The sequence below is a fragment of the Nycticebus coucang genome, chromosome 2 (genome assembly GCF_027406575.1).
Source record: "Nycticebus coucang isolate mNycCou1 chromosome 2, mNycCou1.pri, whole genome shotgun sequence".
NCBI lineage: Eukaryota > Metazoa > Chordata > Mammalia > Primates > Lorisidae > Nycticebus > Nycticebus coucang.
Window position 1 is genome coordinate 176,835,382 of NC_069781.1, and position 13,588 is coordinate 176,848,969.

The following is a 13,588-nucleotide window of genomic DNA, read 5'->3' on the forward strand; positions in this document are numbered from 1 at the left end:
ATGCACCATAACACATTGTTATGCATCCTCACAGGCACTCAGATGAACAGAGGCATTCATGTTAGAGCACTCACTTGCAACTAACTGCTTTGTACTTTTATCACACTGAACTGGAATTGCCTGAGACCTTCTCTTGACCATGATTTGACTCTAAGCTTTAGAGAACTGAGCTGTATTTTGCTCTGCCTTATGCTGCTACCTGGAAATAGCTATTTGTTGAATAAATAAATAAAACTAAAAAAAAAAAAAGCAAACAAACTCAAAACCACACATGCACAACCCTCATCTGAACTCACACATAGATCCCTGACTCACTGGCCTCCCTGATCACACTCAGAAGCACATTCATGTGGTAGCCATGGCAGGCGAGGTCTGCATGGGCACTAGGTCATGTTTGGACTCTTTCTCAAGTCACTTCACTACTCCCAGCACCCCTGCATTTCCGCATATTTTGACTAGAGAACTCCAGGCACCTGGCTGGTTTATATTGTGGTTTCCTGGCCTGGAACAGATAGAAGAGACCACGTGAGAGCTTTCAGAGTCCTCTGTTCTTCAAAGCTTGCTGCTCAAACCCTAGGCTAGGTGGTCATCAGGGTCGAATGTGGTTCAGGCTTCTGATTCTCAGGGCTGTCTTTTATGAGTCAGAACTCAACATTGGCCACCAGGGAAGACTTAATCTATTTAATATATACCCCTGCTCTGGGATGTCCCAGATGGCAGTGAGGCCAAAGCAAAGGTGTCAAACCATGTGTGGTCTTTAAATGGCCCTTGATGTTTGTCACAGAGTTGAGCCTGGGGCCTGGACCCATTCCAGTTGGTAATTGATAATTCCACCTGGTAATTATGTGCTCTGGGTAGTTTCGGTTGGCATCTGCACATCCTGTCCTCAAATGGCGAGAGGTGTTCCTGGGTTTCGTGCCAGGGGTGGCTCCATTTCAAGGCCCATAAAGTTTCTAAATACCTTTGGAATGCTACAGAATGAAAGATGCTGTCCTCATTAAACACATGGGTTTCTCAAAAGAAAACCCATTACTCTCTGATAACGACAATTTTTCCCTTGTCCTTATGCTCCTTGTTAAAGAAAAATGTCAATTAATAAAGAATACACATATAATCCTTCCCAAGAATTAACTGATTAGCTCCTAGGGAGCTTAAAAGATAATCTCCTTACAGATAACTGTATGCTTCATTCTAGACTGTCTTGATACTTTCCTTTTCTTTATCTTTTTCACTTTTTGATAATAAACAGCCTGGAATTCGAGGTCTGCTCATTTGTTTCCTTATAGCAGTGATTTTCAACCAGTGTCCCATGAGTGGATCTTAGATGTGTTGTGAAAAACTTTTTAAAGATCATTAATTATTTTCAAAAGAAGTTTAAAACACAGTACGCATATTCGTTTTTTAAACTCTTTTTTTTTTTTGATCAACATAATTTAAGTGTGCTGCGGAAGTTTAAATGTAAGTTCAAGTATTCCATGAGATAAAAAAAGGTTGAAAAATACTTCCCTATAGCTTATCCTGCCATGTAAAAAGATGTAGATCTTTTTAGATTGGACACTGTCTGGAGTTTTATGATAACAGTAATAGCAATAAAACTATAGGATTCTTCTTCCTATTCTCTCAAAGGAATTCAAAATCAAATTTAGCTAAAAATGTAACATGTTGATCATGGAACATTTTGAAGACCCAGGTGCAGAGCCTTAGTTTGGAGTAGCCAGCTCCACAAATGTCTTTATTTCCTGAGAATGTATCAGGCCTGTTGTAAACATTTCTGGAAAGGAAATATGCCCACATATTTAGCTCTCTATGGCTCTCCCCCAAAATGAAAGACCTTAAACCAACAACATTTTATTATTTCTCAATTTGTTGGTTGACTGAGCTCAGCTGGGTGGTTGTTATGCTCACTTAGAGTCTTTCATGTGGTTATAGTCAAGGTGGCTAGAGCTGGAGTCATCTGAAGACTGGATCCCTGAGATGCCTCTCAACTTCTTTTATGCTATTGGAGCTATTCTTTTCAAAACAGTCTCTCCCAGCACTTCTTACAGAGTGGCTCAAGCCCTCAAAAGTGGGAATTTCAAGAAGTAAGAAGCAAAAGCTATAGTCTTTTAAAGGCTGGGACTGGAACAAGGATTGCATTACTTCTTTTTTTTTTTTTTTTTTAATTTTTTTATTAAATCATAACTGTATACAATGATATGATTATGGGGCATCATACACTCACTTCATAAACCATTTGACACATTTTTATCACAGTGGTTAACATAGCCTTTCCGGCGTTATCTCAGTTACTGTGCCAAAACATTTATATTCTACATTTACCAAGTTTCGCAAATACCCCTGTAATATGCACCACAGGTGTGATCCCACCGATTCCCCTCCCTCTACCCACCCCCCCCTTTCCCACTTCCCCCTGTTGTTAAGTTGTAGCTGGGTTATAGCTTTCATGTGAGAGTCCCAAATTAGTTTCATAGTAGGGCTGTGTACATTGGGTATTTTTTCTTCCATTCTTGGGATACTTTACTAAGAAGAATATGTTCCAGCTCCATCCATGTAAACATGAAAGAGGTAAAGTCTCCATCTTTCTTTAAGGCTGCATAGTATTCCATGGTATACATATACCACAATTTATTAATCCATTCGTGGATCGATGGGCACTTGGGCTTTTTCCATGACTTAGCAATTATGAATTGGGCTGCGGATTGCATTACTTCTTCTGCATTCTCTAGCTTACAATGAGTGCCAGGTCAGCTCAAATTTACTTGAAAAGGATTACACAAGAGTGTGAAAACTAGGACGTGTGGTTCCCTGGAGGCCATCCTTGGGAAATAACTGATACATCATTATTTTCTTTGTTATCAATCCCCACCAAAGGCTACTCATCCTTCACTTGCCTACATGTCCATCACCCCCTGCTTGCCCTACTCAGACCTGGTGTTTCTTCACTGGCCTATCTTCTTCTGTATTTTCATAGTTTAGGTTGTGATTTTCTGCTTTCCCTTCCCAGCATCAAAATTAACCATTTTCCCCAGTTTTCAACTTCACTGAAAACTCATCCCCTCTCTTAATTTGATATATGATGGGAACTTCATCCAAATTCAAGTCAAAGATTATTAAGAAAATAAAACAGGTTGAAAACTGGTACAAATAATGTGATTTCCTTTATTTAAAAATGTATGAATAAGCATGTATATGCTTACAGAATATATACAGATGTATATACCCTAAACTCTCAGCAGAGACTTCTACACTGGACTCTGAGAAAGGGTAACAGACAACTTTTTATGTTATACGCCTCAGAATATTAAAAAGGATTTGCAATCAGGATGTGCTTCTTTTATAATAAAAATTAATTTAAAAACCTAACCCAAATTTAGGGTATGTTTGTTGCATTCTGCCCATAAATCAGGACCCATTCTTGGGACTAGTGGTTTTAAAAGAGTTAGGATAAGATCTTATTTTTTTTTATTAATATTAAATCATAGCTGTGTACATTAATGCGATCATGGGGCACCATACGCTGGTTTTATGAACAGTTTGACACATTTTCATCACACTGGTTAACATAGCCTTCCTGGCATTTTCTTTGTTATTGTGTTAAGACATTTATATTCTACATTTATTAAGTTTCACATGTACCCTTGTAAGATGCACCACAGGTGTAATCCCACCAATCACCCTCCCTCTGCCCATCCTTCCCCCTTCCTCCTGCCTCCCCCTTCCCCATATTCTTAGGTTATAACTGGGTTATAGCTTTCATATGAAAGCCATAAATTAGTTTCATAGTAGGGCTGAGTACATGGGATACTTTTTCTTCCATTCTTGAGATACTTTATAAGAAGAATATGTTCCCTGCATAGCCAAGAACACAGTAAGTAAAGCAAGCAGACAACCCTGAGAATGGGAGAAGATATTTGCAGGTTATGTCTCCTACAAAGGTTTAATAACCAGAATCCACAGACAACTCAAACGTATAAGCAAGAAAAGAACAAGTGATCCCATCACAGGCTGGGCAAGGAACTTGAAGGATAAAGTCTTCTTTGCACATCTCCTCAGCTAGTTTGGATGCACCCCAAAAATGCACACAAAGATACACACTCACATGGACAATACTGCACACACCCATCATTAAACACCATTAAGTAGAAGGCTTCGATATACTTGAAGCAATGACTAAAGTCTATATAATGTTTATAAAATCTAAACTGGGGATGGGAAGTTGATATTCTCAATTTTAAAATCCAAGAGTATGGCCAAGCTCTTCCTTGCCTTTTCCCTTCTTGTGCTAAGCACTGAGAACTGCCCTCTGATTCATAGACCCCAGAGCCTGGCCCATGGCATGTGCTGGCTGAGGGTGGCGCGGGTAGGACCTACCCTCAATGCTCAAGTGTGTCTCCCACCTATCAAGTGCCAATCTTTGAGCAAGTCTTTTTCTGGGCAGAATGCAGCCCCAGGGCCATTCCAAGACCACACATATTTCTAAGAATGTGCTCTTTCTTGAAATGGTGACATGATTTAGAAGAGTGCTCTAGGGCTGATCAATGACTGCAGAAGTTCTGTTAGGATGGACTGTTATTGGACTCAATGAATCTGAGTTCTGGGGCCAGGAAAAATACTCCCGCTTTCTAAAAAGGCACGTTCAAAGAACCTTGTTGAGTATCTGTGGTCCTCTGCTACAGCCAGCCTCCTGAAAAAGACCTCCATCTCACTGTTGCTAACACACATGGGAGCAGGCTAGATTGTGAGTGGAACCATATTGGGCATACTGAAAAGCCCATTGATCTGAATGTAGCCTTTCCTCAGTCTAACATTTGGTCTGAAGAGAGCACTAGTTCTTCTGAACATGTGCTTTTCACCGGCCTGCTGGGGAGGCAGAAGGAGTATTAGACAACATCTATCCAGTAGTTTTCTGAGTTGGCTCCAGGGACTTGTGTTCATGGAGGAGACTCGGGTGCTCCAGCAGTGGGTGAGAAGGACGCTTCACATGGGAGAGTTGTGGGGAACAGGATAGAAACAAGACACCTTATGTGAACTGAAATGTTTACATGCACTTTTCATTTCTTCATTGCAACAACCCAGGGGGTCAGTCTTATAGTCTCATTTATTCAGAAGGGAAAATTAAGGCTGTGAGATATTCAGTAAAAAAAATGAAAAAAACAGTATGAGGCTTTGATGTCCTAGCCTCCAGCCTACTGTCCAAGTCAACACAGTCACGAAGTGGTAGGGAGAGAAATGGGAGTTAGAGTGCCTGTAGGTAATAACCATATTACCAGCTGTTATGTATTGGTGGTATATTATGTGTGAAGTACTATGATTTTCTATGTGAGCTCATCTAAGTGTTAGCACAACCATACACACTGGATTCTCTTTAGTCCCCTATTTCAGAAGGGGAACCAGAGAAATTAATTCACTTACCCAAGTTTACAGAGCTACAGCAGAACCAGGGTTCAGATCGGGGCTTTCTTGGGCCAGAGCCCAGGCTTATGACCACAAGGCAATCCTGTCTTTGGTGCATTGTCCCTTCGGGCTAGAAATCGAGCTCTGACAATGAGTGTACTGTCATGCACTCAAGGTAGGTGCTCAGAAAATGCCAGCAGAATGCAGTGGACCTTTCGTCCCTGACAAATCTCTGGGACACCCTGAAATCTATACATTACCCTGTCACAGCTGAAGGTGCCTCCCCACATCAGTGATCAAAGACACCTGTACAACCAGGTAGCCAGGGCTATTCTACTTCAATCCCCCTCCCATCTCCACTTTTGCCTTGGATCAAGCTACTTCCCAATCACCTGTCTCAGGCCTGCTGCTCCCCTTCACCAGCAGGAGTTTAATTGACAAGCCTCTACAGAGGGTTGAGGGGAGGCAGGGGTTGTATGTCTGGATGGCCACAGAAACCTCTGCAGTATTTCTGAAAGTTCACATATCCCATACCCCCAGACCTTTCACCTCCTGCTGTTGCCGTCTCAGGGCACCAGCCTCAAGTCTAGAAGAACAAGGGACATGAAACATCCCAGCAGTATTGATGCCATCCGGGGTGGGACCTGGCAGAATTTTGATTTTGGAAGTGGATCCCAAAGGTTAAAGACTTGGGATATAAAATCAAATGAACTTGAGTTTACTCATTTTAGTCTTTTTAAAATATTGAAAGATGGTCTGAAATTTTACAGGTTCAGGAGGATGCAAAGTATAGACTAAGACTCTCTCCATCTCCTGTTCCACAAATCTTGGTTTAATTGTCCGCTCTATTAAGCACTGGCTCTGGTTTTGCTCTTTAGGCCTCAGTTTTCTCATCTACGATATGGATATAATGAGGCAATACCCATGTAGGCTTGTGGTGAGTATTAAGAGGAGATTCAGAGTTCTGAGGCTTCATAATGCTAACGTTTTTTACTAATGCTCTAGGATGCCCTCCACATGTGTATCTCTTTCTGTAATATCAACTAGGACCAAGAATTCCCTGTGTACACACATACATGCTGAGTCTTATTTTCACCTGGGATCTAGAAATGTGCTGTCATCTGGTCTAAACATTGAACTTTGTACTCAATGTGTGTGTTTCTGTGTGCAGGCATCATTACTAAATGTGCAACGGGTGACTTTATTTTCCCTTCAAGATGTGCAAATTGTTTATAAAAACTTTGGTACAGATTAAATAGCCAATAATCAGCTTCTACAACATGACTGACCCTTTTAGCACCTGCCTTGGTGATCTGAGGCGCTGTGTGCAGGTTGTGGGATTAACCTCTCTGGCTGACTGTGGGAAAATTCTCCCCCTACTTCAGTCCCATCCAGGGAAAAGGGGATAGAGTGGGGGTGGGTGACTATAGCTCACTGCCTCACCTTTCTCTGCATCCTCCCAAGTCCCTCTGAAACATCATTTATTAAATAGTAGGGCAGTCTGGTGTCTTCATATGTGGTCACTGCACTCTTTCATGGCTTATGTCTGGCCTGACACATAGACGTGATTGGGCAGTAGCTTGGTCCAAGGCAAAGAACTTAAGTAATACCAGCTTCAACATATACCATCTTTGGGATCTGGGATAAATGACTTAACCTCACTGAATCTATTCCTCATCTGTAAAATCAGAATAATAGTAGACCCTTCCACAAGGCTTAGATTTGTATTAAATACCATGTAGCACCATATTTTTTGTAATCCTCCCTTCCTTTGACTGGCAATTCTCAAAGTGTGGTTTTTCGAGACCAGCAGCCTCAGCAGTACCAGGGGACTAGTTACAAATGCAAATTGTTGGACCCACCCTAGAGCCACAGAATTAAGAGGGAGGGATAAGCAAGCTGAGGGTTATTTTTAAATTTTTCTTTAAATGAATTTAGGGGATACAAGTGTTTTTTGTTACATAGGTAAGTTGTGTACTGGAGAAATCTATCATTTAAAATCTACATGTCACCTAAATACTGTAAATTGTACTCAATAGGTACCTTTTCATAGCATAACGCCCTGCACCCTCCTCCTTCTGAGTCTCCAGTGTCTAATAGCATACTATGATCACACATGCCCATCCCTTAGCTTCCACTTACAAGTTTTACATCAAAAAGACACCAGCATCCAAGTGTTCGTATTATAGCACAATTCACAATTTCAAGCGTTTGGAACCAATTTAAGTGCCCACCAACCATTGAGCAGATAAAGAAAATGACATATATATACTCCCTCCCACACACACATACTACCCAAAGGAATGAAATAATGTCTTCTTCAGGAACGTGGATGGAATTTGAGGCAATTATTGTAAGTGATTTAACCCAGCAGCAATCTGAGTTTTAACATACTCTTCAGGGGTGAAAGGACGGCTTTGCTAAGAAACTATCCAACATAAATAAAAAGAGAAAGATCACAACACAATTGCCCCTTGTTTGGTTAACCACCTGTGGCATAGCCCTACTGTCTTTAAATTAACAACCTGCAGTTTTATCATTATTCAAAATAACCAAGCAGATGGACAAATGATGCTTCTTCAGTTCCCACAAGACCACATTCCAAGGACCCTGAAAAGCCAGCCTCATGGAAAGTGTTTTAAAAAAAAAAATGGGTGGGGGGTGAAAAAACAGATGCAGACGCTGCATAGCCATTTTTTATCAGCTGACAACAATCACTTCTTTTTTCTTTCTCTTTATCTCACCTAAACCACTTGCCCTCCCCTTTGACACTTCTATCTTTATACTGAGAGTCCTTCCCTCCCTTTGGAAAGTAAAATAAACTTTCTTTAAAACTATTCTAATTAATAGTTACAGGTAGAACCCTATGTATCTTGAAATTAAATTTATTCTTAGCAAGTTTTTAATTTTCTACAAGCATTTCATTGTATTTAAAGGTCAAAAGAAGACAAGTAAATGATCTAATAAATTTTTTTTTAGGATTCTCTTGCTTTTCTTTTTCTTTTTCTTTTTTGGCCAGGGTCAGGTTTGAACCTGCCACCTCTGGTATATGGGGCCAGTGCCCTACTCCTTTGAGCCACAGGTGCCAACCTCTCTTGCTTTTCTTAATAACTATTCTTAAGTATATTTATTTCTCATTTCATATTGGACAAATTATATATATATATATTTTAGTGATCACAGAAATGCATATTTTTTAAATTTTCAGATTAATGAGGATACAAATAATTAGGTTACATTGTTTGCATTTCTAAGGTAAAGTTCAAGTTGTAGTTGAGCCCTTCACCAAGGGGGAGTGCTCAACACCCTTTCATTGTGTCTGTTAGGTGAGAGCTTACCATCGCTCCTCCCTCCACCCTTTCACCTTTATTTCCTCCCCACTCTCCCTCACTTGAATACACGTGTGTTTTTCCCCCATGTGGGCATATAGCTGTTTTTCTATTGGTTTCATATTAGTATTAAGTACATCAGATACTTGCATTTCTATTCTTGTGACATTTACTAAGAAGAATATGTTTTAGCTCCATCCAGGTACAGATAGTATATAAAAAAGTCAAGTCTCCATCTTTTTTAATGGATGAATAGTACCCCATGGTGTACACATATCATAGTTTATTAATCCATGTGAACTGAGCTGCAATAAACATTCTAGAGCAAATTTCCTTGTGATCAAATGACTTTTTTCTTGTGGGTAGAAACGTCAGTAATGGGATCGTGGGGTCAAATGGAAGGTCTACATTTAGCTCCCTGGGGTTCTCCATAGAGACTGTATTAGTTTGCAATCCCACTAACAGTTTAAGGCTACAGTGATCAAACAGCAGGGTACTGGCACAAAAAGAGAGATATAGATCTATGGGATAGAACAGAGAACTTAGAAGTGAACCCAGCCACGGACTGCCACCTGATCTTGATAAACAAAACAAAAGCATACATAGGGAAAAGAATCTCTATTTAATAAATGGTGCTGGGAGAGCTGGTTAGCCACATGTAGAAGACTGTAACTGGACCCACACCTCTCACCACTGACAAAAATTGACGCTTGCTGGATAAAAGATTTAAATTTAAGACACGAAACAATAAAAATCCTAGAAAAAAGTATGGGAAAAATTCTTGATGCTATCAGCCTGGGAAAATAATTTATTAAGAAGACCCCCTTGGCAATTACAGCAACATCAAAAATAAATAAATTGGACATTATCTAGCTAAAAGCTTTTGCACAGCCAAGGGTACAACAACTAAAGCGAATAGACAACATTCTGAATGAGAGAAGATAATTTGCAAACTATGAATCTGACAAAGGCCTGATAACTAGAATCTACAGAGAACTCAAATAACAAGAAAAGAGCAAACAGCCCTATTATAAGTGGAGACTTGAAGAGAAACTTCTCTGAAGATGACAGATTAATGGCCAAAAAATATGTGAAAAAATGCTCATCATCCCTGATCATTAGAGAAATGCAAATCAAAACACTCTGAGATATCACCTAACCCCAGTTAGAATCGCCCACATCACAAAATTCCAAAGCTGCAAATGCTGGTGTGGATGTGAAGAGAAAATTATATATATATATATATATATATATATATATATATATTTTTTTTTTTTTTTTTTTTTTTTTTTTTTTTGAGACAGAGCCTCAAGCTGTCACCCTGGGTAGAGTGCCATGGCATCACAGCTCATAGCAACCTCAAACTCCTGAGCTCAAGCGATTCTCCTTCCTCTGCCTCCCAAGTAGCTGGGACTACAGGCATCCGCCACAATGCTCAGCTATTTTTTTTTGGTTGCAGCTGTCATTGTTGTTTGGCAGGCCCCAGCCTGGATTCGAACCCGCCAGCTCAGGTGTATGTGGCTGGCGCCTTAGCCGCTTGAGCCACAGGTGCCAAGCCGAAAATTATATTTTTTAACCATTAAAAAAAAAAAATAAAAAACCCGGGCAGTTCCTGTGGCTCAGTGGGTAGGGCACCAGCCCCATATACCGAGGGTGACGGGTTCAAACTGCAACAAATAATAGCCAGGTGTTGTGGAGGGCACCTGTAGTCCCAGGTACTTGGGAGGCTGTGGCAAGAGAATTGCCTAAGCCCAGGAGTTGGAGGTTGGTGTGAGCTATGACACCATGGCACTCTACCAAGGGCGATAAAGCGAGACTCTATCTCTACAAAAACAAACAAACAAACAAACAAAAAAACCCTAATCTCTCTGTCAAGAATTCTCCCTCAGCCTGTGTTATGACCTCCCACCTTAACAAGGGGATTCTGATAGGCCTGAAATTTGAGAACTACTGTATCTGAAGAACTGAACCAATTTGTAATTTAAAAATATATAGTTTCTGGATGGGCGAGGTGGCTCACACCAGTAATCTAGCACTCTGAGAGACTGAGGTGGGTGGATTGCTTGAGGTCACAAGTTTGAAACCAGCCTGAGCAAGAGCAAGACCCCATCTCTATTAAAAATAGAAAAACTGAAGCAAGTGGATTGCTTAAGCCCAAGAGCTGGAGGTTGTTGTGAGCTATAACAGCACAGCACTCAAACCAGGATGACAGCTTGAGACTCTTTCTCAAATAAAATAAAATAAAATAAAATACTAAAAGAAAATTTCTACTAAAATTTGGTAAACAGATGTTAAGTGGGGAAAAATGAGACAATATGGTGTCTAAAAGTCGAGTAAATTGAGTTTGTAATCATTGATTTTTACATGATAAAGGGAATCAAGTTTTAAGGGAAGACACACTTCTTTTAAAATCAAGGAGGGGGAGAAAGAGGGAAAACCCAAATTCCTGTCTCTATATAACCAGAAACAGGAGGGGGTATAAAAACAAAGGTTAGATATAAGAAAATGTGACATCCTTCAAATTAACACCCCAAACCCTTACTGAATTCACATTAGGAATTGATCAAAGTTGCTTGAACAACTGAATGTCGCAGAAGACCCACTGTGTACATGTTCCCGTGTGCTAACATCCAAGGCCTGCTCTGGTGAAGAGCATCATTTAAGGAAGGATGGGCATGTAGTAAGCCATTTTAGTAAGAGTTCACATCTGAGTCTGGCGTGGCAGCTCACACCTGTAATTGCAGCGCTCCGGAAGGCCAAGGTGGGAGGATCCTCAAGTGGGAGAATCCCTTGAGCTCAAGAGTTTGAGACCAGCCTGAACAAGAGTGAGACCCTACTTTGACTAAAAATGGAAAAACTAGCTGGGCATCATGGTGGGCGCCGATAGTCCCAGCTTCTTGGGAGGCTGGGGCAAGAGAATCCCTTGAACTCAAGAGTTTGAGGTTGCTGTGACCTATGACACCATGCCACTTAATCCAGGACTAGGGAGAATGTCTCAAAAAAAAAAAAAAGTTCACATTTGTGTCACTGTTGTGTTATTGTGCTGGTAGAACACAGAATCAGCACAGGCGTCCTGGAAGAGGAAGAGTATTCTGAACCCAGTGTTTCTCAACCGGTTTTTATCTCACAGCACACTTGAACCTATGTTGATCAAAAAAAGAGTTAAAAAGAATTACTTAATGTGCTTGAAAAATAACAATTAAAAATCTTTAAACATGTTCGTGGCCCACCTAAGATCCTCTCAGGGCAGAGCAGTGTGAAAATCACTGCTTTGGAGAGTTAACAGTGCGGACGAAGGTGGGGAGAGAGAGCACACCCACAAAAGGAAGCTGTTTCCCCCACGCGAGTGTGTGAGACTGGGATGGAAGAAGCATAGCACAGAAGGTCATTACTCCAGAAACACAGACCTGAGAAAGCCCCCAGTCCTCCTGCTACTGCTCCCTCTACCTCCTGACCGCCTTGTGCTCTGAAGAGGTCTCCTGTTTTAGGTGTAGGCCTGTGACTCCTAAGCATTAGTGTCTATCAGATGAGGACTGGAGGGGGTTGTTAAAATACAGATTACTGGGCCCAAAAGTCTCTGACCCAGTGGGTCTGGCATGTGAGGCCTCTGCGAATTTCATTTTCTGCAAGTTCCCTGATGATGATGCTGGTGTGGGGCACCCCACTATAAGGCCAACTGGTCTACTTCCCCAATAAAGACATTAAGTCCCCATTTAGAAGGCTGGCACGAGGACGGGATTGCCAACATGACCACTGCTCACCACATCCTTGGCACAGGCCTCGTGCGTGCTCTGAAAATGGGTCCAGACTGTTCTGCAATCTCCCACCTGCCCAAGTGAGGCCAGGCATCCCCACCCAGCACTCAGCACTTTCACAGCCCCAAGAACTCACACCTGCAGAGCAGATGTACCTCCAGATACCTGGGTCCTGGCACCCGTTGAAAGGATTTGTGCCTGCGTTAATAATTCTGCCCCAGTGACTGACTCAGGGAACCGCTCTGGCTAATGATGAAGCCACCTTGCCGGCAACCAGATTCCAGATTGGGAAGCTCTGGGTTCTAATTGAGCCCTTAATTCTGATTACACATGTGTGGCCTTATATTCTTGTTGCTGTTAACATCCTAATGGGAGATTCATCTTTGAAGTGGGGGTGAGGTTGCTTCCTTGTTCCAGGTAGGGATGCCCTGTTGCTGCTTATTAAATGCTAATTATTACGTGATAAGCGCAATGAGAGGGTTGGAGTTGGCTGCTTAAACCCCCCTGCAGCAAAGCTGGCTACTTCCAACAAAATCAGTTCGCTTACTCAAGAGAGTAATTGTGAAAATAAACCTTCAAGAATTGTTTGTTCCCAAGGCCAAGTTTTAGCTGTTTAGACTCTAAGCCTCTTTCCATGTTATATTCTCTGTATCTTATTTCTGCCTCTTCCTGGAAGTCATTGACTAGAACACCCTGTAACTTACAAGGCATGGCCTGAGCCAGACTTCAGAGCCTGACTCTAGGCCAGCAGGGCACATGGACTGCTTGCGTTGCTTGTGTCTGTGCTTTGACGTGGTGCTGATGAGGAATCCTAAGCCAGCTGCTTGCAGGCATTGCTTTGACTGCTCCCGATCTCCGTTCTGAGGTCTCTGAGTTTCCCCTGACTTTCCCTCATGGGTGTGATAAGGCTTTTGTCCCTTGAAGCTTGAAAACTGCATTCCAGGCAGGAGAAGATGAAGGGGCCAGAAAGGCTGCCCTGGTCCTGTCCCCATGCTTAGGAAAGTGAGTGTGTGCCTCACAGCATGCCCATCTCCCAGAAGGGCTTCCCTTCCACCTCCCTGACAGTCCTGTCCTGTGGTGACCCCATACACAAGGGCTCCGGGAGAGGAA